Genomic DNA, 24283 nt, shown 5'->3' on the forward strand with positions numbered 1-24283 from the left:
TAAAAGTTAACTTGGTATATATCTTACTTAATTTAAGCAACTCAGTATAATGTGTTATATCAGCTGGTTATCAAAACTACACCAAATTCTCCATAATTTGTTCATTCAAAATTAATCAAGTTGAATTTTTTTTTTTTTTTTTTTAGAGTTTATTGGCCCCTGGGATCTTTTGAGATGGGGCCTAAATTGGTCTAAAATTTCCAGATAAGCTCCATCCAAAACTCAGATCGATCCCACTTGAGGTCCAAATGGACAATCACAGGTGGGGCCACCATGGAATCAGTCAACAAACCCACTTAGGACCATAACTGTAGCCTGCATGTAACTCATATTGGATATGCTGGTTATGATATAAGATTATTAAACTGGTAAAAATGCAGTAAAAATGGGATTAAAAATCCTATTGTATTGTTTGACTCTAAATCTTTCATATTCAAGCGCTAATGAGTGCAAAATTAATCAATGTATCCTTTTATATCAGCTCTCAAATGTTCACAAAAGTGCTTTGTAGTGTTCTTACATTTTGCTCTGAGCTAAGAACAAATCACAGTAAGGAAAACTTGGGTGAATGTCAGAATATTCTTTAAACAGCATAAGATGGTTTTACGAACAAATTTCTTCTTTTATAAGATTTATCTTGGGGTATTTTTGCCTTTATTATAAAGAGACAGGACAGTCTCTTGAGCCCAAAACAAGGATTACAGGATGGGGAACGACATGCTGGGAAAGAGCCACAGGCCGGACTTGAACCTTGGCCACCTGCGTACATGGTGCACAACCTGACCACTGAACCATCTGCGCTGCAGAACAAATTTCTTCCTAAGAACAGTTCATGAATGAGGCCTACTCTCTGTTGTACGTTTGTGACAGAGTGGAGATATTCAGCCATCTTATATTCTCTGCTTTGTCTTCCATAACATGTCAGCACTGGGATTTTGTTTCATTTTTCTGGTGATTTAAATACAATTCTTTAATCTTTTTAAAATAATTTGCGTACTCACCACTGATGGGAACCTGGCTGGTCAGGTCACATTCTTAGTTGAATGGGGGGTATGTTTTCAGGGTTCAGCTCTTGGGTCTTAAGTACTTTATACTGAAGTGAGTCCCCTGGACTTCTATCCATGTGTCTCCTGAACGTTAATGTTCATTTTTGAATGCTCAGTTGGGAAATGCTCTAGTTTTTCTTGGCAGCTTATTTGACTTATTTGGGGTGGGGTTTCTCTTGGCCTTTGACTTCTCTATTTACAGAATTCAGTATGAAGAGCCTTTATTGGGTGTTTCTCACATGATGCAGATTCTAACCCACTAAGCAGACCCCAAATCTCACTTCCACATAAGGCTATCAGTAGAATGGTGTCTCTAATGGCTTATTGTCCATTGTATATTGTCTTTCTCTCTATTGGTAAAATATCCCTCTTTCAATTGAATCTAATACTGTTAAATTCAATTCAGTTGTGCTTTATTAGCATGAACCCAAAGCTATGTTGATGCCAAACAGTAAAAACAATCAATACATCTATACTTACAATTTTATATAATAATAATAATAGTAATAATAATAATATTACATACACAACAGTTTGTAATGGACATCTATCTCAGACAAGAACCCTGATTAATCAGACAGCCACCTGGATGGTTTCAACCCTACAGAAGTCCATACGTTTTTTTAATTTTGATTGGTCTATGAGGGGGAAGTGAAACTGATGTGTGCACAAGTGCTCCAAAAGTTGACTTATTTTCATCTGAGAGTGCAGATGAGTGAAACAATAAAATACAGCTGTTGTCAAGGGTATTTTAGGACACGAAGTGCTGAAATGCTGAAAAACTGAACTGCATTGGTTTTTGTATTGAAAAGAGGGGCAGCCAGCACAAATTAAGATATTCCAGCAAGATAAAGTTTCTTAATATTGACATAATGAACAATATTTATCTCTGACCCAAGAAACCCCTTATACTGAAATCTACAAACATGTGATTCTCTGCTCTCCCCTCGCCTGCTGGGTCTTCCACAGGCACTCACTCTTGCTCTCAATCACACACTCCTCATAATAGGAAGGACAAATCTGTTTGTTTGCTGTTCAGCTCCTCTACACTCCTCATTATTGCAGCCTTTTGCTTGAGTGGCAGTGCAGTCACTCTGGATTGGCTCCAGCACTAAACCTCACTAGCCCAATCTCCCCCCACATGATTGAATAGGCTAAGCCTTATCTCCCCCTGGTCAATATCATATACCCGCTGGTGCTAAGCGATTGCCTTCTCCCCATGTAGATGCTTGTCAAATAGAACGAGGGCCCAGGTTTATTGATTGGCAGATAACAGAGGTGGCAATTGAGAGGTGGGCGACACCTTGGGGAGGCAACTGGGTCCTTGAGCTGCTCAGTATAGCATGTGTCCCTGTTAACATCTCTGTATTTTTAATGTGTATGCATGCAAGAACAAATATTTTAACAGCAACCCAATGATACAGGACGTTGCATGTGCATTCTTTCTCAGGTCCATTTGTTTTCCATTACTGCAGCTCATTCAGCACTGCACTCCCTAATATGTCTGATCTAAATGTGTCTACACTTTTCCTTGAAACTCTCAGGCTGAAGTCTTCTGCCCATCCCTGCCTGACAGAAGTGCCTGCTGAGATGCCAGACAGTAATCATGGTGTGTTTCTGTGAAGAATATCTAATGTGTCGGCTGTAATCTTCACATCCTTTCCCATAGATGATGGCAAGAGGATTGTTAAAAGCTGAGGTATTTTAGTGAGTCTCTTTGTGGTATGGAGAGGAAACTATTGCCATCTTTGAAACAGCAAAGCTATGTGCAGGCACACTGAGCTCTTTGTCCATAAAGTTTGGTGCACAGTTCTTGTTAATTTCAGCTGTATTTGCACAGTTTTTGGCATCACAACTTTAAACCGAGATAAGATTATGCTCATCAGCATAACTTTGCTAAAATGATTTCCAGCTGAGGCAAACATCAGCTTCCAGTAAGTCTAACTGATCCTTAACAAGCATCAAGTGAAGTCAGTTTAACATATCCACCTCATTTTGCACCATGAGTAGACTTTTGGATTAAGAAATACTTTTTTTTTGTGCACAAGCAAACGGGTAAAGCACAATAGTTCAAGGTTTAACTAGAAAGAAAGTCTGTGATTACCGTTCATGAATGTTTTGCTCATGAAGTTATTTTGGCTCATCTGTCTTAATATTTCACAGCATGTGTTGGCCCTTTCTTTTTTGCTTTGACACTGATTTCAAAAACTTAACCAGTATGAACAATGAGAACACTCAGATCTTATTATTCATATCTTTCGCTGAGGAGTCAGCACAGGATGGAAAGCAAGGATGAGCAACTAGATTTGTCTGAACTCAGGGCAGTGACAGGGAGGCTGAAGGGCAGTGAGTGGGAGGCCTAAGACTATCGGGTGTACAGAATGGCTTATGAGGACGGGGCAAGGAGAAGGGAAGCAGGCGGAGGTGCTTCATGGCGTACCCATTTGGATTAACAAAGAAGCTGTTGGGACAGAAGCACAAGATCTTAGTCGCACTGCTACTCTTCTGTGGTCACCTCAACCCAGCTGAAGTTGCTGAAAGAGGTCAGGGAGGTCAGGCTGGGTCCCCTGGGTGAGTATGTCTGATGATAAGACCAGAATCAACCAATACCCTTAACGTACATTATCTACAATGAGTCCACATTGCACTATGAGGGGTTTTTACAAAGTACCTATTGCATTTATCAAATTTATTTTCAAACATATGTCATTACACTTAAAATAATCCACATCCAATAGAAAACACATGCACATCTTTCTTTAACATATTACAACAGACTTTAACCAAACTTGTTACAAATTTTTCCCCTAGCCAAAGGATGAACCCATTTGATTTTGGCAGTTATAGGTTAAAGATCAAGGTTTCTGAGCTTCCCATTTTCCCTTGCTTTCCAGGCCACTCTTATGAGCATGATTTGAGAGAATTGCTGAGAGGGGTTCGGCTGCAGGACAGACATTTCATTTCACCGCAAACATTACAAAGTAGAAATATTTCTGAGGTCTAATCCTGGATTCAATTATGTATAGACCTGTTTTAGAAGTAGTGACACGAAAGGTGGCTCACTTAAGCTTTGTCAGCTTTAGTAAAAGCTAACATTGCTAAGCTACGTAATTAACGTTACTACATAAGCCAATGTAGCTAAGGTAGCTTTAGCAATGTGAGCTTTAGCAAACGTTGCTAAAGCTCACATAGCTATGTGGACAATGTACCTATGTCACTTAAATAGCTGCTTTGTGGGCTTAACTTAAGCTATTTCGCTACATAGCTGTGTAACCTATAGCTAAGTTAGCTTCATCAGCTTTATCAAATGTAACTTAAGGTAACTTAGCTATGCAGATAATTTGGATTTGTAGCTTACGTAGCGGCTTTGTGAGTTTAGTTTTAGCTTTGTTAGCTACGTGGCTCTGTTATCTAAATAGTTAAAGCAGCTAAAATTGCTACACCGGCTGCGTTTGAATGTTTTTACGGAGGACAAGCGTTTGTCCTGTAGCAGACCATTTACTTAGCAATAAACATTTTGTAAATTAGGTTTTGCAGATCAGGTTGTTTTTGCCGGATTCGAACCCGCGCCACCCGCGTACATGGGGAGCGCCTTAAACCACTAGGCCACCTGCTCCCCTTGCAGACCAGGTTTTCGACTTTTAACTTTTTGCATCCTAATCCTTACCTTAACCCTTACCCCAACCCTGAATGGTTTAATCTGATTTTATTTCGAAAGTTTTAGCATGTTTTTCTGTTCTGAGATTTACAGCGCCTCAGATGAACAGTCTGAGATTTTTGAGGTACTAGGTCAAAGGTCAAGGTCATGGAACTCATGCATATCCCTTGCCAGTGAATACGATATCATAGAAAAGTCAAAGGATCAAAGGGTCATAGGGCTCCTGGACAGCTGAAGCTAAAAACATTTGTACCTTAGAAAACATTCCAGCCCTTTTTCTTGACCAATGACTGTACTTTCACTGTCCAGCAAATAGTACTTCACTGAAGCACATAACCACCAGGCTGTTGTTTTAGTATTTCTAAAGCAGGTTAGGATTTTTTTTACTATTAAGTGTTGATTGGTTTTATGTCCCCAATTCACTCTTCCCTTAATGTATCAAAGAAAAATGTCCGTGTGTAAACATCTGGGATTCAGCAATCCAAAAAGGAATAATTTCATTCTGAATGTCATTAGCTTTCCATTACTCTGAAGGGCAGATCAAAATGAATCTCTCCATTATAAAATTTGACTAAAGTAAAAAGTTAAAGCTCTGACACCATCACTTTTCTCTTCTGGAAGCACTTTGATATCATTACCGTTCGATCCACTCCTCCACAAAAAACAATACTTGTACTCCATAAACCCTTTCTATTCAACCTCTAACTGTTCTGTCAGTGTCTCATTATCTGACTCACCTGACATTGTCACCACAGGGCAGAAAGAGATTTCTATCAGTAGCACATCAAAGGTAAAAATCAGACTTGAGAGAAGAAAACCCTGAAGTTTGAACAGTGCCGGTTACATTTGCCGACCCCAGAGATAACATTGTTTCTACAGTACATCTTTTAAATGTGAGGTCATGGAAGGGTTTTCCTGTCTCTGAAAAATCTATCTTTTTTACTGCTCCAATTAAGAAACTTCCACAAGAAAAGCAAAGTATTTCTACCTTGAAATGACTTCAATTTGAAACTTGAATAAAAGTAGAGATTTCCCCCCACAAAAGTCATAATCATTTCTCTAAACTGCTAAATGGAAACACTAGATTTGAATGCGGAAACATCTCTCACAACATTAAGAAGCTATATTCCCCAAAGAACTTATAATCCATTACAGGAAGATGGCACATGTATAATTTTGCCTAGAGCAGGCTGTCCTCACAAAACTGCGTGACTATACAATAAGGAGACTAGTGAGAGAGGCCACCAAGACACCTATGACTACTCTGAAACCGTTATAAATTTATGGGAGAATGGCAAAGAGAAAGCCACTTTAAAGTAAACTCATTAAATCTTAACCAGAGTTCACCAAAAGATAAAATTAAAGAATATGGGGTTTTTGGCCCTTAGACAAGATGCTTAAATGGCAGACACCAAAAACTGCACATCACCACAAGCACATCATCCCCACTGTGAAGCATGGTGGTGGCAGCATCATGCTGTGGGGATGCTTCTCGGCAGCCAGCCCTGGAAGGCTTGTAAAGGTAGAGGGTAAAATGAATGCGGCAAAACATAGGAACTCCAGGAGGACAATCTCATTTAGTCTGCAAAAGAACTTCAGCTTGGGAGAAGATTTATCCTAGTAAGACAATGACCAGATCCTGTGGCAAATTCACTTCTAGCTCTCATCAGATGGTTCATATTGCTCTTGTCACGGTTAAAAAAAATCTTTAAACTGAACTTTTACTTCTGCTCTGGACACAGGCTGTCCTGTGACCGGAGAGCTTGTTTGGTGCAGCACTGACAGGCATCCAAATATAGGCAGAGAGATGGCACAGTTCATAGCGCATAAAGGAATGCCAGGGGGTTCAGATAGTACACGGACACGCAGAGGAATGACTGTAGGGGCTCATACGAGTTACGAAGTCCAAGTTTCATTCCTCAGAAGTGCTTGGAACTCTGATCAGGCTCCAGATTATATGCTGTGAGTGATAACTCTCCGCTATGAACTGTGCCATCTCTCTCTCCCTCTCCCTCCTCACTGGGCTCCGTATAGTTAACGTAGCATACTGATCCTGAGTCAGCTCAAATAACTGGTGTCAGATCAGATATCGTATAAATCTGTTGCTATTTTACAGCCTAAAGACAATACTTATGTATGCTGAGTCATCAATATGTATAAATTCATCCACGGTGGACGCTTCGTGTGATGTCGGCGCGTGACGTATCCGTGCTCAGGCCTGGATGCGTTGAGCAGTGTGAGTGCGGGCCAAAGGGGGGACAGGGGAGGGGGTCAAATGGGCTTTAGCACGGTTAGAATACGGCACGGTAAGGATTGCCTAGTGTGAGTGCGCCCTAAGAAGGTATTTTTTGAATTTTTTTGTCAAAAAAGTAAAATTATATTGAACTTTATTGATTTATGAAATAAATAAAAGGCTAAAACATCCAAGGGGTTGAATGATGTTTATAGGCACTGTATGCCTTTTTCTCTTTTTATCAGCTAACCTCTGAGGGCCTCCCTATAATCCAATATTTTTTTCTCTTTGTGTAATTACATGATGTTAACATTTTGCTTCTGTGTTATTGCGATTTAAACTGGATCAATAACATGCATGTAAACATATTCTGAAATCGTACTATGTTGAATTTTCTAAGTGACTACTACACCTGCAGATGGAGGCTGATTTACTGTTGTACACTATACAAACTGGCTGGACCCTAACTGGCCTAGGTTTTTGAAGCAGGCTCCACAGTTCCTCTGCTGGTCTTTGGCTTGGAAATTGAACTGCATGCCTGCACAGAAGAAAGCCAGGAAGAAAATAAGACAAGATGAGGGCTACAGCACAAAGGACTCACTATTAGACTGGCACAATTTGCAGATGATGTTGTGTCAGCTGAAGGAGATAAACATATGAAAGAACGTGGCTGGAAGGAAAGCACAGAACAGCAACATTTTCAAGAAAGGATGTGATAGGTCAAGCAAAACAAGTTCTAATAGTTACTAGATGGAAAGGGGCAAATCGGCACCTATAGTGGGGTTGCATGTATTTCTGTCAATAAATAGATTTTCCCTAAATTCTTGAATACTGGGATACAGACAATAGTTCAGTCTAAATGAGCAAAGCTGATGGCTCAAACTGCCCGTTAGCATACAGACTGAGGGACTCTTAGAGCAATTAAGAGCAGAAAAGAAGTTGGTGTGCTTGCTTCCTATAATAAACAAGGAGACAAGATGGATTTGATTACAGTTTTATAGCTTCAGATGAGAAATAGAGCAGAGGAGGTGAAAGTACACCAGCCAGTTTGATGATTTTCCAAAATGAGAGACCAGTTTTATTTTTAAAAAAAGTCCTCTTCTACTCATCCATCATGTTCAAACAACAATCTATCAGATTGAAAAAGAAATTAAGCATTGCAAAACAAATCAATTGGGGTCAGACATTTAATGGAATGACAAATGTCTTCCAATGCAACATTTTAGAGCAATAAACACGTGGCATGTAGTCAATTTATGATCACTCCCATGTTTATTAACCTGGTGGTTTAGTCAGTTATATAGACTAGTTATAGAAAACTGCCTTAAATATCAGATTTAATTTACATTAATTACAGTGCAATGTGCAGAAAACAAAAATAACCTGGCTGGAGGCACAAGCTGCATGTGTAATGGTCATCTTACCTGACTTAACAAAAATGATATTAATGTGCCTTGAATCCATTCATATAGCAATTTACATTGTGACCAACTTTGCATGATTATGGGTTTACGGACACATAACCAATCAACTCAAATTGACCGCAGTATGCCACTTGCCATCCAAATGCAGGTAAACCATTTGTGATGCCTGGTAAGTGAATTTTTACTCAACACTTTACCTTCAGTAACAGATTTAAGCCAGAGTGAGCAGTGCTGTCTGTCAAGCAGGTTTTGAAGTTTGGTGATCAAAACCTGGATATCAAAGCCAAAGGATTCGGTTAAATCTTTATGTTATAGCTGGTCATGTTACAGCTCTGCCTTTGTATTTTCTCCTCCAAATCATCCTGTGGCTCTGAAGCCAAACAGCTCACCAAACAATAACACTAAAATTGCTTTCTTTTAGATAGAACAAGAACTAAAGAATAGATTTTGACATTTAATAAGTTCCAATCAAAATATCCACTCTACAGGATAGCATGTGTAAGGTAAACTGAAAAAAATAAAGGAACATCTGTGATACTCTTTACTGTGTTGTCCCTCGCTTATTGAGCCACAGTGTTTAATCTCAGAAAAGTTTTAAACCTGAGAGACTTTGGAGTGTACTGTACACACACATCTCTGACACAAACAAACAAAAAAACAGTTTTAAGACCCATGTATTTCTTTACAAAACTTCTGAGAAGAACTTTATGATATTTTCAAATAAACAAACAAAAACAACATGATGTTGTCTGGAGTTTTGAGATACAAAACAAAAGTGGTGTATGATTTCAAATGGCAAATTTTACCCATTACTGTTCATAAACATGAGTTCCGTTTAAAGTAAAACCAGTCATTATCTCAGATTTATGCTGAGATGACGTAAAAAAAAAAAAGACCTTGAAATCTAAGTTTGTATGTGGCAATAATAATGCAGGTATCTAAAATAATGCACAAGATAATTATGTGGTTTTTTTGGGGTGTTGTGTACTTTTGTCTTTTGAATGTGTGCAACTGTGAGCAAAAAGCCTCTAACGTTTAAGGGGAGCTCTAAAAAGTTGTCAACTTTATGGACATTAATTTTCAAGAAATACAAAACCAATGGTATAAATATCTCAGTATTGTTTGTTTACTTGTTCCTTACCAAATAAATTAAAAATTTCAACCATCTGTCCCCACAAATCAAAACCTCTACAGTGGTGCGGTGAGGACATGAATTTGAAGGCAAAACCTGGGAGGTTATTGTTGCATGGGCTCCCTCGGAGGTGAGTTCATGGGATTTTTCAATGGGTTTTTGAATCATTGCTGAAAATAAGACCTGTGTCAGTTAAAAGTCTATGAAACACACACTTCACATTTTGTTTCCAAAGATAATCTTCGTAGCTATATATAATTAATAAAAATAAAGCTAATGTCATGCTTTATTCAACTATAACACGGTGGACTGAATTTAATGTCATCACCTGCATGTCTCATACGAGGATATAAGTAAGAGGCAAGCTCAGTTGCTGTGCTCAGTGCAGTGTTATTTTGACAGCTAATTTTAGTCTCAGTTTAGATAAAATGCTTTTTAGTTTTAATCACATTTTAGTAATTTCTGCCCTTCACAGTTTCAGTCTAGTTTCAGTCCATAAAAAGTCCTTACATTTTTTAACATTCTGAACTATAAGTCCAAACATTTGTTCTCTTGCCTGAATGTGGTACCAAATCATAGTACTGTGTGTTCTATGCACCCTGCCGCACCTGCTTTCCACAGTTGAGAGGTAGAATAGCTACAAAGGTTATTTTATTTTCACAGTGGGGAAATATCATGGATTTTAAATGTCTGATGAAAACTAAATTGCTTTTTAGTTTAGTTTTAGTCATTTTGATAAAAACTAAACTAACTTTTAGGCAGTCTTAGTCATCAAAGACCTATTTTTGGCTAGTCTAAGTCTGTCAACAAACATTTTTAGTCATAGTTTTAGTCGACAAAACACTGTCTCAGCATGATGACCTGTACAAACACTGTTCTGGTAGTTAGCTTCCCTTTAGCAACCGCCTTTATTAAAACTTGAAAAGATATAAAACTAAAAAGTGGGGCACTTTTCAGATGTATCTTATGTCGTGGAAAGAAAACATTAGACAAGGGAACAGCAAGTAGTAAAATGCTAGCTCAGTTGTGTGTTTAAGGATTCATACATGTACCACTCTATTCTCTAACACTGTGGTTCCCAAAGTGGGCTGTGGGCCTCCCAGGGGGGCGTGGTGTCATGATGGGGGGCAAGGCAAGGCTAAGCAATGCCAGCTGATGGCTACCGCACTGCAGAAGAGGAGTAGTTTACTGAAGTCCCTATAGGACTCAACAGTTTTAAGTCCAAGACATTGTCTGCATCTTTGATACGAGTGAAAAAAGTATCCATTGCTGAGCAGGAGAACCTTGGCCACACTCCTCCTTTCTGTAGCATCCTACCTGTGTGAGAGAAGTTTACCTACTATTGTCTCAATTAAGACAAATACAGTATTCTCTGAAATTATTGCAGAACTGGGTGTATAAGTCTTAAAGAATCTTATTTTCAGAGAATTTTTCATCTTCAGAGAGTCCAATTTTTGCAATTCAAATTTTTTAATTTGTATGTTGTGGTAGATTCCAGAAAAAAATGGAAATCATTTGCAACAATTGTGCATGATGGTGTGTTTGTTGAACATTTACATATTTTTACATGCTGATATGTACGGTTGGCTAGGGGGGCACTGAAAAAATTTTAACTTGCCAAAGGGAGGCCCCAACAGAAAAGCTTGGCCACCACTGCCCTAACAAATAGTCCGCCCATGAAAGTTAACTTAGCCAACCCCTGAAAATGAAGAACGCCATTGGACAGTACAAGATGGCTCAAAAACAAACACCAAAAAAGCAGACACTCAAATACACACTCAACATCACCAACATACACAACTTAACTAACCGAATATTGACTGTCAGCTAGAGGTCAGCTGCTAATTTAATGCCATGTTTACTCATACGTATCTTTACAAGGCACAATGAAGGAAAAAAGCTCTGACTTCAGGGGTTCCTCCCATGGCTGCGCATTACTGTACCAAAGAAAGGAGTGCGACCAAAAAGTTCAACCATGCCAGATTTTCCTCGGACCAGTCGGGTGCAGCTGATCATGCTGTGATTGTCTCTCTTGCCCCCCTGTATAATATGTGAAAAGACGTGACATCAAGCTCAAATTTGTTATTTGAGTAAAAAATTTGGTCCATAACACCACAATGTTTTTTGCCCAGTCTTACATGCCAATTAGTCCCTCTTGACTCTGAATAAATTCAGTCCAGCTTCTCAACCAAATGCTGGTCGAATTAAAATCCCAGGCGAGAGGAAATGAATGTAAAGCAGAATGAAGCAAAATAAGGATGCACAGTCAGCAGAAGGTTAAAGAAACAGGGCAGAGGGCAGCCAAGAAACAGTAATGGCATGGGGTTTGATGTATAGGAAATAGCTTCTTAACTTTTAAATAGGGATTATTCTGCATCTTTAAAGTCAAAACTACATTTTAGGACTGTGTTTTGAATTTGTATTGCTGCTAGTGATTAATACACATGAAAAGATCAAGTGGATAACAGACTGTGAAGTTATAATTACCATTCTTTTCTTTTATCTTTGTGAAAACATGTCAGAATGATAATATAACAGTTTAGTTCACCCATTTTTCTGCTTACATCCACTAGAGTGAGCCTCTATGTAATTTGACAGAACATATCTTTTCATCAAACAGTCTAATAATGTCCCTGTCATTACACAGTCAAAATATTGGAGAACAATCACCGCCTGTCTGGAAACTACAATATCAGCTTGACAGGATCTGTGCACATTGTCCTTTTATCACTGTTCTAAAGCAGAAAACCAATAACTCTCTCTCTGCTGCCCTATTATTCCTCGTTAAAAGTCAATTCCACTCTAAATCAAAACGCTTCACCTTTTTTGTCGGTGGATATACAGGCAGATATTAAAATATCCATATTTGCAAGCAGAAACCGTTGAAACAATAATGGTTTGATTTTCTTTCAGTGAGAAGCACGGTATCTTTTCTTCATTCGCCACACAATTTAGGGTCTAGGGTTGTGGCATTATACAATGAAAGTGTTTACCATTCGTTCTTTAGAAAATTAAACAATAACCAAAAATCCATCTCTCATCTACTCCTCTTTCCTACCTTCCTCAAAAAGCCCTTGCTCTTTCTGCTTTGCAAAGAGAGTGCAAATAATTTAAAGAAAGGATGAACCATGGAGAGAAAAAGCTTAAAGTTCCAGGAGAGGTACATAGACAGAAATGGAAAAGTACAGAAAAAAAAGGGGAGACATAGCAAAAGAGACAAAAAAGAAAGGGGTGGAATTTAAAAAAGAAAGAGGAGCAGCAATCAAGAGACTCCTCCTGGGGTTAATAGAAAGGATCCTGTGTAAATGAGTGCACAGTGCCAGGGCAGCTACCTGAAAAAGAAGAGAGGGAGAAAAAAGGAGGTGAATCAATGTAACAAACAAAGTGAAAGAAGGAGCCATGCACTATTAATGAGAACCCATTTTGCCTGATGCGGGGGAGAAGACAGAATAGAAAGGTCAGTGAATTGCCAGGCTGGTGTGGTTTGCTGCACACACACTGATGAGAGTCATATGAGAGGGAACATTGACCAGCGTAGCCTGCGGGCATATCCGAGCTAGCGGTGTGCAGAAATTATGGCTTAAAGAGTGGAGACGGAGACAGGAGGGGAGGGACGGAAGTGAGCAAGGACATATGGGTCAGTGCAGCAGCAGACAGCAGACGCTGCGTGCTTCACTCGGCTCTTTATTCTGCGCTGATTGTCAGGGGAAGGTACAGGGATGCTGAGAACTGCTGAGAGGGGAGGAACTGCCATCTTGAAGTTGTCATGTGCAGCATATTGAAACAGATGAATTGTCACCAAATGGCTCTAATTAATATTTAGATTATAAAACTGTATAAAATGACAATGTGAAAACAATGAGGCAACACTTAGGGGAGCGTTATCACCTGTACTTGCAGCTTCCCTCTGCTTGACAAGGCTTTACGCTAGGTTCACACAGCCTGTCTGAGCAGCTTGAGACTTCCTGTGGCTCAAACCCAACTGGCAACCTCTGGTATTATAAAATGAAGCAATATAAACAAAAGTGCAACAAAAGTGTAGCTCCTCAGGAGTTTCCACGCCTCTGTGTTGGGGATAGTCAAGGCCTAAAGCATTATGTTTTAGGGCTGCCTGTCTATATGTCTGTCTGTCTGGGCCATTCTTGTGAACCCAATAACATCAGAATGCCGTCTTACCAGGCCATTATTGTCAACACAGTTTCTCTTGAATGCTTTCAGGGATTTTCTTTGCACAAATATCCAACATGAATAAATAAACAATGCATTGATATCATCAACAAATCACAACTGGGGAGGGCTAACTGCACTTTCACTGTCCTGCCATTGGAGACTTCAGAGGCAATAAGTGTTAAGCGGTAGTTCTAGTTTTAAAATGACTCATCCATTTTGATAACATGAATTTCAATTTTATATTCTTAGGGATGCTTTTCATGACTGAAATTTAGCTTGGTGGTTATGGCACAGCTGACTGTCATACAACAAGCTAGAATACATTTTATCATTTTACTGAGACTTTAAGAAATAGGTTGTTAAATAACGGTGTGGTACACAGAGGCATATAACCACCAAGGTGGTAGTTCTTGTTTTTTAATAACTCATCCATTTTAATTACATGACAGCTACTAGCCATACGTAATTAGGGGTGTTAGTGAGTAGACCAACGAGTGTTGCAGCTGTTTTCACAACTTCATACTGTATTTTTACTGTTTGCAACGTCGACTAGAAGTATGGATTTCTAATTGGCTCATTAGCCACCAAAAGTGCGTTCCAGAAACTAGTGTGTCATGTCACTGAGACTACACTCTTTTTACATAGTCTATGCACACATCTTCTCATTCACAGAGTGGCAGGTTGGGTGTCCACTCAGAGAAAATGTTCTCCCATTTTTGTGCTTTGTAATTGGATAACCTGCTATTCAGAGAATGCATATTTAAAGCATTTTAAAGCATTTTTGCCTCATGTCATAGCTTTCAAAACTCATCCATTTTGGAAAAATGTTCAAAGCATGGGGACTGAAAAGAGCCGTTAATTCAAGACATCAATTAGCCAGTAAAGCAGGCTGGTGTCAAACTGTTGCTGGCCTTGCATCTTTACATTAGAGACTGCCTTTGTTAAAATATATGATAAATACAGTGTCTTAACTTATGTGAGCTTATTTCAAGTTAAAGAAATCAAGTTTTGATGAAAGAAATAATTCAAAACTACAGGAATAGGTGCCAGTTTAGCTTAGTTAGTAAACTAGCCGCCTATATAAAAAGCTGACGTCTTCGATGCAACGCTGTTTGCAGGACTGAACCCTGATTCTTGCACTATTATGTGCATGTCTTTCCTAAATCACTATCCCTAAATTTTCTGTCTCTCTTCAGCTGTCCTATTAAATTAACACTGTAATAACTTGATAATGTTTCTCTTTCATCATTCACTAGAAAAACAGTATTGCTGTCCAAAGATAACAAAGTAAATAGTTAAAAAAGGTCTTGAGAAAATATATAAAAGATACAAAATGCAACTAATTTTGTTGATTTTACATATATCGACTAACTCCTTTATAATTAAAAAAAAAAACATACATTTGCTTCAGAAGCTTTTTATGAAATTGTTTTATCATCTAAAGTTCATCTTGTAAAACAGAAGGTGCATTTATTTGGAGAGTTTATATAGTACAATAGTAATTTGATACAATAGGCTTTAGATGACTTTTCTAGCGCCCTTTAAAGAGTCTTAACAGTTCTCATATCACCTTATTAAAATCTAAGATAAAGAAACTACACGGGGTACTTCATCTGAGAGTTTAGTATCTCCTGGTTTTGAAGGTGTCTCATATCCTTAGGCCATGTTTCAATATTAATTCAACTCCTTATAGAAATCTTGTCAATTAGACTTTTTTGCGACCACCTAAAAATTTAATCTTAATCCTTTACTCTGGTTCTCATGTTCACAGGACATGGTGTAAAAGGCGTTAATACTCCTCGGGTAAGAGGCTCACATTTGAATAGATCCTGCAGATTTGATTGAAGGAGGATTGAAAGGATTATACGTCATTATCCAGACCTGTTTTTATTGATGGGAACAGAAAGGAGAAAAGTGGCGAAGAGGACACGCTCACTGTCTGAGTGGCAGACTGCTGCCGCAGGTCCCTGTGAAAAATGAAATAATACAATCGTCGTCTTGGCTGGGAGTTAAAGGACTTGTGCTAAATGGGGAAATCCTGTTTCCAGGGTTAGGAGAAAAGGATAGCTTTTAAAAACATATTATCTCTAACAATGGATCCACCCAGGGCCATGTGTGATACATGAAGAAGATTACTCAGACATGAAAGATATCACAGCCTCTCTCTGTAAAGGAACCACATACAATTCCCTCGTCCCAGTCCTCTCATATTCAATAAGCACACTTTTGGCGAATGAGATGTGAAATTGCCTGCTATCAATATAAGACCCCTTGGTAAAAGGCATTTTCAGATCCCTCTCAATTGGATTGTTCCACCATTCGTTCTCAGAGCCTGAGTTAATGACCATTATGAATGCAGAGCTAGCTCGGCAGTGACCATGACTCCACAAAGGTGTTTAATAGGCCTGTAGGGAGAGCCAGGTAAGTAATCCAGAGCTATCCATGTGAAAGAAAGAAACGACGCCATTTGGCAATTCAGAAGGACTTTTAAAGAGATGGAGGAGAAATGTGAGCAGGTGGAATAAGGAATGGTATGAGGAAGAAAAAGAGAAGTGGTTTAAATTTGGCCCTGAGGGCAGTTTTAAAAAGGAACTTTTTGCATTTTAGTGTTTAGAGAAATTCTCCATGGAGCTAATGATAATAAAGGCCACAGAGAAAGATGAGTGCTTTTTAAATTGAGCACTGTAAGTCTTCAGAAGAGTTTTTTTTTTTTTTTTTTTTTTTTTTTTTTATGGGGAAAGATAGGAATCACTAAAAACTGACCTCTAACTGAAGTGTCTTTCTTTGCTGTTAGATTGATGTTTCTCAAGCACCCTATCAAAAAGTCAATCAATTCCCAAAGACTGTCCAAATTATTAAAATACTGCAATTCCTAAGTGCCATGGCAACAAATCTACTTGGTGAGGATTAAAATATAACTATTTTAAATAATTATGTGTAATTGTTTACAACCAACAGTGTCCTAAAGCAGATATTACTGACTTATTTGTCATAATTTTGTAACTTAATTTCATATTTCTAGAGTTGCTTTTTATGACTGAAATTTGGCCTAGTGGTTAAGACACAGTTGTCACAGGGTGTGGCTGCACACCACAAATCTGAGATATCCATTTTTGCAGATCACTACTGTGAAATTCTGTTTCAGTCAGAATGGGGGTGACATAATTTACCAGAACAACATTTAAGAAGGTTTTTGTTTTTTCAACTTTTTCATAAAAAGTCTGGCAGTTTGGCCAGGTCCCCCTTGAAAAAGAGATCTTTGATCTCAATGGGGCTAGCCTGGTTAAATAAAGGTTAAATTAAAGTAACATGAAATAATCACATTGCAAACATTACTACATTACGACTAAGAAACATTTAATAAAAAACAGGAAAAGATCTGATTTCTAAAACGGGATTAAATTAAGTAAAGACAAATTTTAGAAGTAGTTAAGAGAAAAGAAGCCCGCTTTAGCTTTGTAAGCTCTAGCTAAAGCTAGCATACCTTTGTAGCAACACAGTAAAAGTTACTGGCCAATGTAGCTACACTAGTTTTAGTTAAAGGTAAGGAAGCAAAATCAAGCCTCTTGCTGAATAACTACTTCTTAAAAGGGTCTAGCTTTAGCAAACAAAGCAGAGTCTAATGTAGTGAATGTAGCTTCATTTGCTTTATCCTAAGCTACATTGATTATGGAGTTATATTACCTATGTAGCTTTTGAAGCTTCATTAGCTCTAGATTCAACCATGTTAGCTACATACATTATTTACGTAGTTAAAGAAGCTTTGTTAGCTTTAGATTTAGCCATGTTAGACATGTAGCTACATTACCTACAAAGCTTAGTTAGCTTTCAATTTAATTTGTTTTAGCTACATTTCTACATTACTTAAGTAGCCAATGTAGCATTGTTAGCTTCACTAGTTTTAGATTTAGCTATATTAACTATGTTACCTAGCTTACATAGCAAACAAAGGTTTTTGCTTTAGATTTACCTATGTCAGTTATGTTATCTATGTAGCAGAGGTAGCTTCTTTAGCTTTAGCCTTAGCTATTTTAACTATGTTGGAGTGTGTAATGGACAAGCTTTTTTATCCTGTAGGCAGACTGTTAACTTGGCTTTATTAAACCTTTTTTTATCAGGGTTTTGACTTTTTTGACAACTACTATCCTAACTTTCCTTTACCCTGCCCAAACCCTAAACGGAAGTTTAGCTGCCATGAGTCAGAGGTGTTTTAAACCACTTTTTTTCTCAAGTATTTTGGTCAGACTACTGTATGAATTTAGTTAAATGAAGAAATAATTAACGCTTTACATGTAGGAGTCAGTAAACAATCTTCTTGACTCAACTGGTTAACTGTACCAGTCTTAGTCTATCATGTTTCGCACACTATTCACCCAGCACACTGTATTTAATTCTTACAAATGCTGATATGAATGCTTCAATATTGTGTTGATGTAGAAAAACTGAGTGCATAAATTCATCTGAGATAATCTTGTTGCTGAATGGACAGAATACAAAATGAAAACAGCAATTGTGGTGAGAGGGTGTTGTTTTTTTATTTATTTATTTACTGTCTTGCTAAATTCAACTACAGAATTTTAAAAAGACCAAAAGAAATTTCAACTGAATGTAAGGATGTTTTGTCTCTAGTTGTTGTCTTCAGCTTCACACAATTAGATACTTTGTGCTTGTCTAAAAATGTGTATGTATAAATGTATAAATCTTAAAAGCATCCAAACTCATCTGTCTGTGATCATATAGTCCCATCTAGGACAGCTTCAGCTATTTCCCAAAATGAGAAAAAAGATTGAAATGATAGACATAATTCAGTTCCCTACTTCTTCCTGTTTATCCTGCTGCATGTTGAGAATTCATTGCACATTCATGGAAAATACCACATAATTCAGAGCAGTCAGACCTCCTTCTGTCATTAAAGAAAATGCATCCATGACTGTAGTCGTTGCAAAGGATTCATGCAAAAAACAGACTGTGATCAGAAACCCCAGAGGGAAGAGGAAGAGGGGAAACAGATAATGAATAAATTAAACTGAGGCAGCTGACAAATGAATAACAGCAGAAAAAAACATCAGGGACTGAGATAAGAAAGAGTGACTTTTATGAGATGAAATTAATGAAATGTTTATGTGTGGAGGGCCTTGTATGGACAGAGAGGGATAACAATTCATTAAGTCTCCTCAGGCTCGCCCCCACATAAACAAGAAAATAAAAAACAGAGGATATGAGAATGAAATTAGTTTTATTTTTGTTGACCATGGGCTTGAGATGAAAGCAGGTGGTTACACCAGCTAATACCTGCTTAAGAAATAAACACTCGCTTAAGCATGACTTCCTGTTTCTAATTTAATTGGTTAGGAAACCCAATATCATAATTTTCACTGAGGGGCAAACCTGCACACTGAAGTCCCCACCACATGATTATGATTAGGTTGACATAAACACTGTTTTACTTTGCATAAAGACAGTTTTCAGAGTCAATTACATGTAGGCCTATCTGGTTTGGGATTGTGTTGCCACATCGCAGTGCTTTCTGGGAGATCCACCGCGTTGGTAGCTACTGTGGTTCATCTGGCCCATTAACAGCGTTGCAGCAGTAAGACACTTTCTCTGTCTGTCTTCATTATTTTCTTTTCTGGCATTTTGAATTTAATAGTAAGGTCTTTTTGTGTGACACCATTTCACATCACCATGATTGTAAAATAAATACACAGTTACCGTCTTCTTTCTTTCTTCTTTCTTATGCAGTAGAGGAGAGCTAACTTAGGCGTTGAGAGTACATAATCCGAGTTAATGAATGCATGAATATTTGTTTGTCTTTCATTAGACAGTGAAATTTTAAAAATGCTGTCCCATGCTAACCTGACACGCCAGATGGATGTGTTGCATTTTTAAGAAATGTTTGCACATTTTTTGTTGTCATTTTAATGTTGAAAAATGGTATTCATAAAATAAATCCATAATTTATGCTCAGATTAGTTAATATTGTAAGGTTGTGTGATATCAGATCATAGTTTCATATTTGTATCACTGTGTTTGGGTGTGCAGGCTTGCCTTTGTTTAATGAAGCTGTTCTTCTGACTGCCCTGACATAATGTGCATTTCACTACCTTCCCTCTGATACTACTCTGTTCACAAATTATATTTAGAAACGACATATATTAAAAAACAATGAGCAGCTCTTGTCTAAGCCTCTTGCACCTCCTCCCTGTCTGCAGCATACCTCATTTTCCCTCACCCATAATATACTTTCTTTGCAATGGGGTTACATCTTAATTAAACTGTGGTATCTTTATTACTTCTGTCTGTGTGAAAGGATGCATCTGTTCCAAGATTAAAAAAGCTTTTTTCCAGGCGTCCATGTGCTTATTTCAGTTCATTTTTTTAACAGTGGTACACGCAGCGCAGTGGCACACGGGAAACTGCAGTCGTTGTCAAGCCATCTTTGAGTTTCAGTGAGTTAAATTCCCTCTGGAGGTGGTGGCATTTATCTGTCAGCGTGACCACACAACTCGCTCTAGTATTCCTCACAGCTCGACAGATTGATTTGCCTCAGTCCTGCTCGGCTTTGGCAGATCCTCAAACTGCATCGATTGGGACAAACAAATCCAGTTTTCTGCATTCCTCAAAAGTTGATTCAGGTGCATCATTTAAATTCAACAGAGGGAGACTGCCATCTGGTCATATCTGCCACGTTATACAATCACTTTTTTCCCCCTGAAGTTTTCAATCAATTTATGTGCCACACTGCTGCTGGCATTTAGTAATGCAGAGGATAATGTCACAGCTTGTTTGCTTCTTTAGTGCTTTATGGCAATGTCCTACATAACCTTAGAAAGTTGAATTTTTATGATACTTATGCAACCTGCTGCTATTAATTCACTTTATTCAAGGTTGTTTCTAAAGTAAGATCCTGAACTCACGTTCCATAGAGGAGAAAGAGGATAAATATCCTAAGCATGGACTTTCACATTCTTAATAAGCCAGCAGAAAAGAAACACAGGCAATCATGACCTCTCGTCTACTGTCTGCTGTTTTCATGATTATCGATTCACAGAGTTTTTTTTGGGGGGGGGGGGGTTCCACACTCTGTTGGTGGTATTAGCCAGAGGTGTCAAAGTATTCACATTCATTACTCAGGTAGAAGTATAGATACTAGGGTTTAAAAAGACTTCTGTGGAAGTTTAACTATCAACTCAAGCTTTTTACTCAAGTAAAAGTGTAAAAGTACTGGTTTCAAAAGTACTTAAAGTATAAAAGTAAAAGTAATGTAAGGGGGAAGCTTAGGCCGTGCCACAGGGGCCTATAGTGCACTACCCCACCTTCCCAAAAAAACATATTTCTAAAGGCCATAATGACTAAAACGACTAAAATATAATGTAGTTTTCATCGAACATTCAAAATCTGTGATATTTCTCCACCGTGGGTAAAATTGTCAAAAACAATGCATTAATAGCTATTCTGCCTCTCAGCTGTAGAGAGGAGGGACCCCAGATTTGACAGGGTGCATAGAACACACTACCATGATTTGGTACCAGATTTAGGCAAGAGAATACATTTTTGGACTGAAAATAAAGACAAAAATGTGAGGACTTTTTATGGATTAAAACTAGACTAAAATGTTCTTGAGTTTTCGTCGACTAAGACTAGACTAAAACTAAAAAGGGTACAAATGACTAAAATGTGACTAAAACTAAAAGACATTTCATATGAAGACTAAGACTAAAATTAAAAATAGCTGCCAAAATTAACACTGCTCCAAACGTATTCAATCAACTAAACATAAATTGTTGACATTTTTTTGGAAACTTGGGTCGCGATCTGTTGTAAAACCGACTGGTGGGTCCTGAGGCCGAACCAGTTGAGAACCACTGCTGGATAGGACTCAATAGTTGTGTGTTGGCTCACTAGAGAGGCTTCCTGACATTTCATTGAAGATGGCCAGCAATGTTATTAATAGTTTCAGAAGTGGACCTTAATGGGTTATAAGTAGGCTCAAAAACAAGGTACCAACAACATGCCCTTGTATTTTTACACTAAATCAAGAATGGTGAAAAATTAGTGTCCCAGTGTACGATTTGATAATGCATTACTGCAGAAGCCCAAGAGGCACGTCTTCAAATCTACGACCAAAGGTTAACACACAAACACATGCACCTCTATAAAAGGGGCTTTGTGATTTGCATGCCATTAATGTTTCCATCACACGGAGGGAAAAACATCAGATTTCTCTTTAAAAAGCAACAAAAGGCAAACCTCTTGTAATAGAAAACCAGTTTACTTAAATGACTTTCAATCTAACATGTACATTTTTAGCTGTGTAAAAGTAAAGTACTTTCTAGCAACCTTTGATCGTGCTTTTACACAGATGGTAGGAGCAAAGCAAATGGCATTTTTGATGTTAATACAGCAGAATGGAAAGATCAATAATCTATGATACTGAGGTATGATTTTGAGTCTATTGGACCTACTCCAAGAAGGCAAAATAGGTACAAATTGGCATTACCGTGTCTCTAAATCAATCATGATAGGCCAATATTAATGCTGGGGTCGGGGATTGGCTGCAAGAAACCTGACCAGGGCATCCCCAGTAAAGATTTAAACCCATGTGCAAGCATTAGGTTAAACATGACAGATTATGTTCACATTTTTGTGGTCTTGAATAGACAGGCATATGAGAAAATGTAATTAAGGCTGAGAGATACATGTCTGATGAGCAGGAGGAAGAAAATACTGTATGCATGAGACAAATAGGCAGAAATGGTAACCAGAGAAATGAGGCCATAGCACTTAAAAATCAGTCAAAGAGTGAATTAGAATTGAACAGTACTTAAACAGTGTTGAGAATAAATGGCAACAGATAGACTAGTAGGTCAGGTGATGGGGAGGCAGAAAGGAAATACTGTAGGTTGTAGGGACGTATGGCTTTTAAGGACAGCACACTTGAACGAATTACAGGACAACAATGACATCTAGCTAGAAAGCAGACTGGTTTGATTACATCTCTCTACCAATCCAGTGTTTAAATTCCAAACTCCCGTTGTATCTAGTGTATGCTGTGCTTACAGGGAACATTTGACCCTGTTTTAGCTATGCTGCAAAGCTACAAGACTTGTATTCAACAACTCTCTGAATGATTCTGAAAGATGATGTCCTGGAAAACTTGTCTGTCTAAAAGTGAATTACCCAGATACATTTTGGTAAAATAGATAAATACTGTCTTTAACTTTTTCTTTCTGCTGCATATCAAAACATTCACTTATTCTAGAAGTTGTCACTGCTTTTTAATGAAGTTCCCTTTCTACTTGAATAAATCTCTAAGTGGCAGTGAGGATTTCTTTTAGAGGGATTCTATTTGCAATTTGGATGTTTGAATTTGCCAACTAACATCCCAAAGGTGAAGGAAGCCCTGGGGGGGAGCTTAGCTTGTTGAACTCAGCTTACAGGGTTTAGCTGCCACTCCAAGAAGGTGCACAGACATCTTCTGGATGAGCATTGGCTCCATATTGAGGCTTTTCTTTTCAGGCTTGCCTTTTATTTGATGTTCTCCTCCTCCTCCTGCCTCCATGTGTGGTAGGGGCAGAGAAGATGTGAAAGTCAATACAGCAGCAGAAACAACAACGGGTAAAAGTTATAAAGACAAACTGATAAGCCAAGTCCACAACTCTCCACATTTGTACATCATGTCATTGTCACTGCACAGAAACAAACATGTCCGTCAAACTGTCTGGGACAGAACAATCCTGTTTGAGTCGATGTTTGAAACAGTAAAAGTAATAACAGCAACTAATAACACCATTACACCAGGGTCCATGCAGAGGAAAACGTTCCACCTTCTCCACTCATAAATAAGTAGTCGCCGATAAATCTCACTCTGTGGGGGTGAGCATTGTCATGGACAGAGAGCCGTTGGCTATATTATCCAGCAAACCTTGACTACAAATCTGTGGAAGTCAGGCTATGGTTCCTAGGTGCTGACAGGTCAAGGACCAGTCTTCTTGGGATGTCCACTCCATAGCCTGTCTCTGACATCCCCGGTTAAATGGAACATGGCCTTCAGTGTGGAGATGGTACTAGGGCTCACTCCAATTAATGCTGCAACTTGGTTTTGCTGAACACCAGCTTGAAGTTGCCCTATCATATGGGCCCTATCCCGATCAGTCGGACATGGCATGCCGATTCTTTGAGCAGACACCTACTGGCCCATGTAGCAGGGCCCATGCTCACAGGTGCTGACAATCAGGTGCCAATCAGGAACCTGACTGTCAGCACCTGGAGGTTCCAGAAGCACAAAACAAGAGTCAATAGCAACAGCAAAATAAGCTGTTTAGCATTGGCAGAGAAGATTTGGCAAACTTTTTTATGGTTGCAACCCATATACTCAGCTCTGCTGCTCATCCCACAAAAATGTGTGTTACTGACAAACATGGCACCATTTAATCTACAAAACACAAATTTGCTACCAGGTTGAGTTAATCATCCTATCAAGGTGTGCCTACTTTTGTTCTGATGTCTCATGACTCCTGCTCTAGAGCCGTTGCTTTCTAATACTGTGACATCCTCTCACAGAACAAATGATGACTGACATTAGAAATGAATGCTAATAAAAACTTGATCTCAATTAAT

Source organism: Cheilinus undulatus, linkage group 12 (assembly GCF_018320785.1).
Source record: "Cheilinus undulatus linkage group 12, ASM1832078v1, whole genome shotgun sequence".
Taxonomy (NCBI): domain Eukaryota; kingdom Metazoa; phylum Chordata; class Actinopteri; order Labriformes; family Labridae; genus Cheilinus; species Cheilinus undulatus.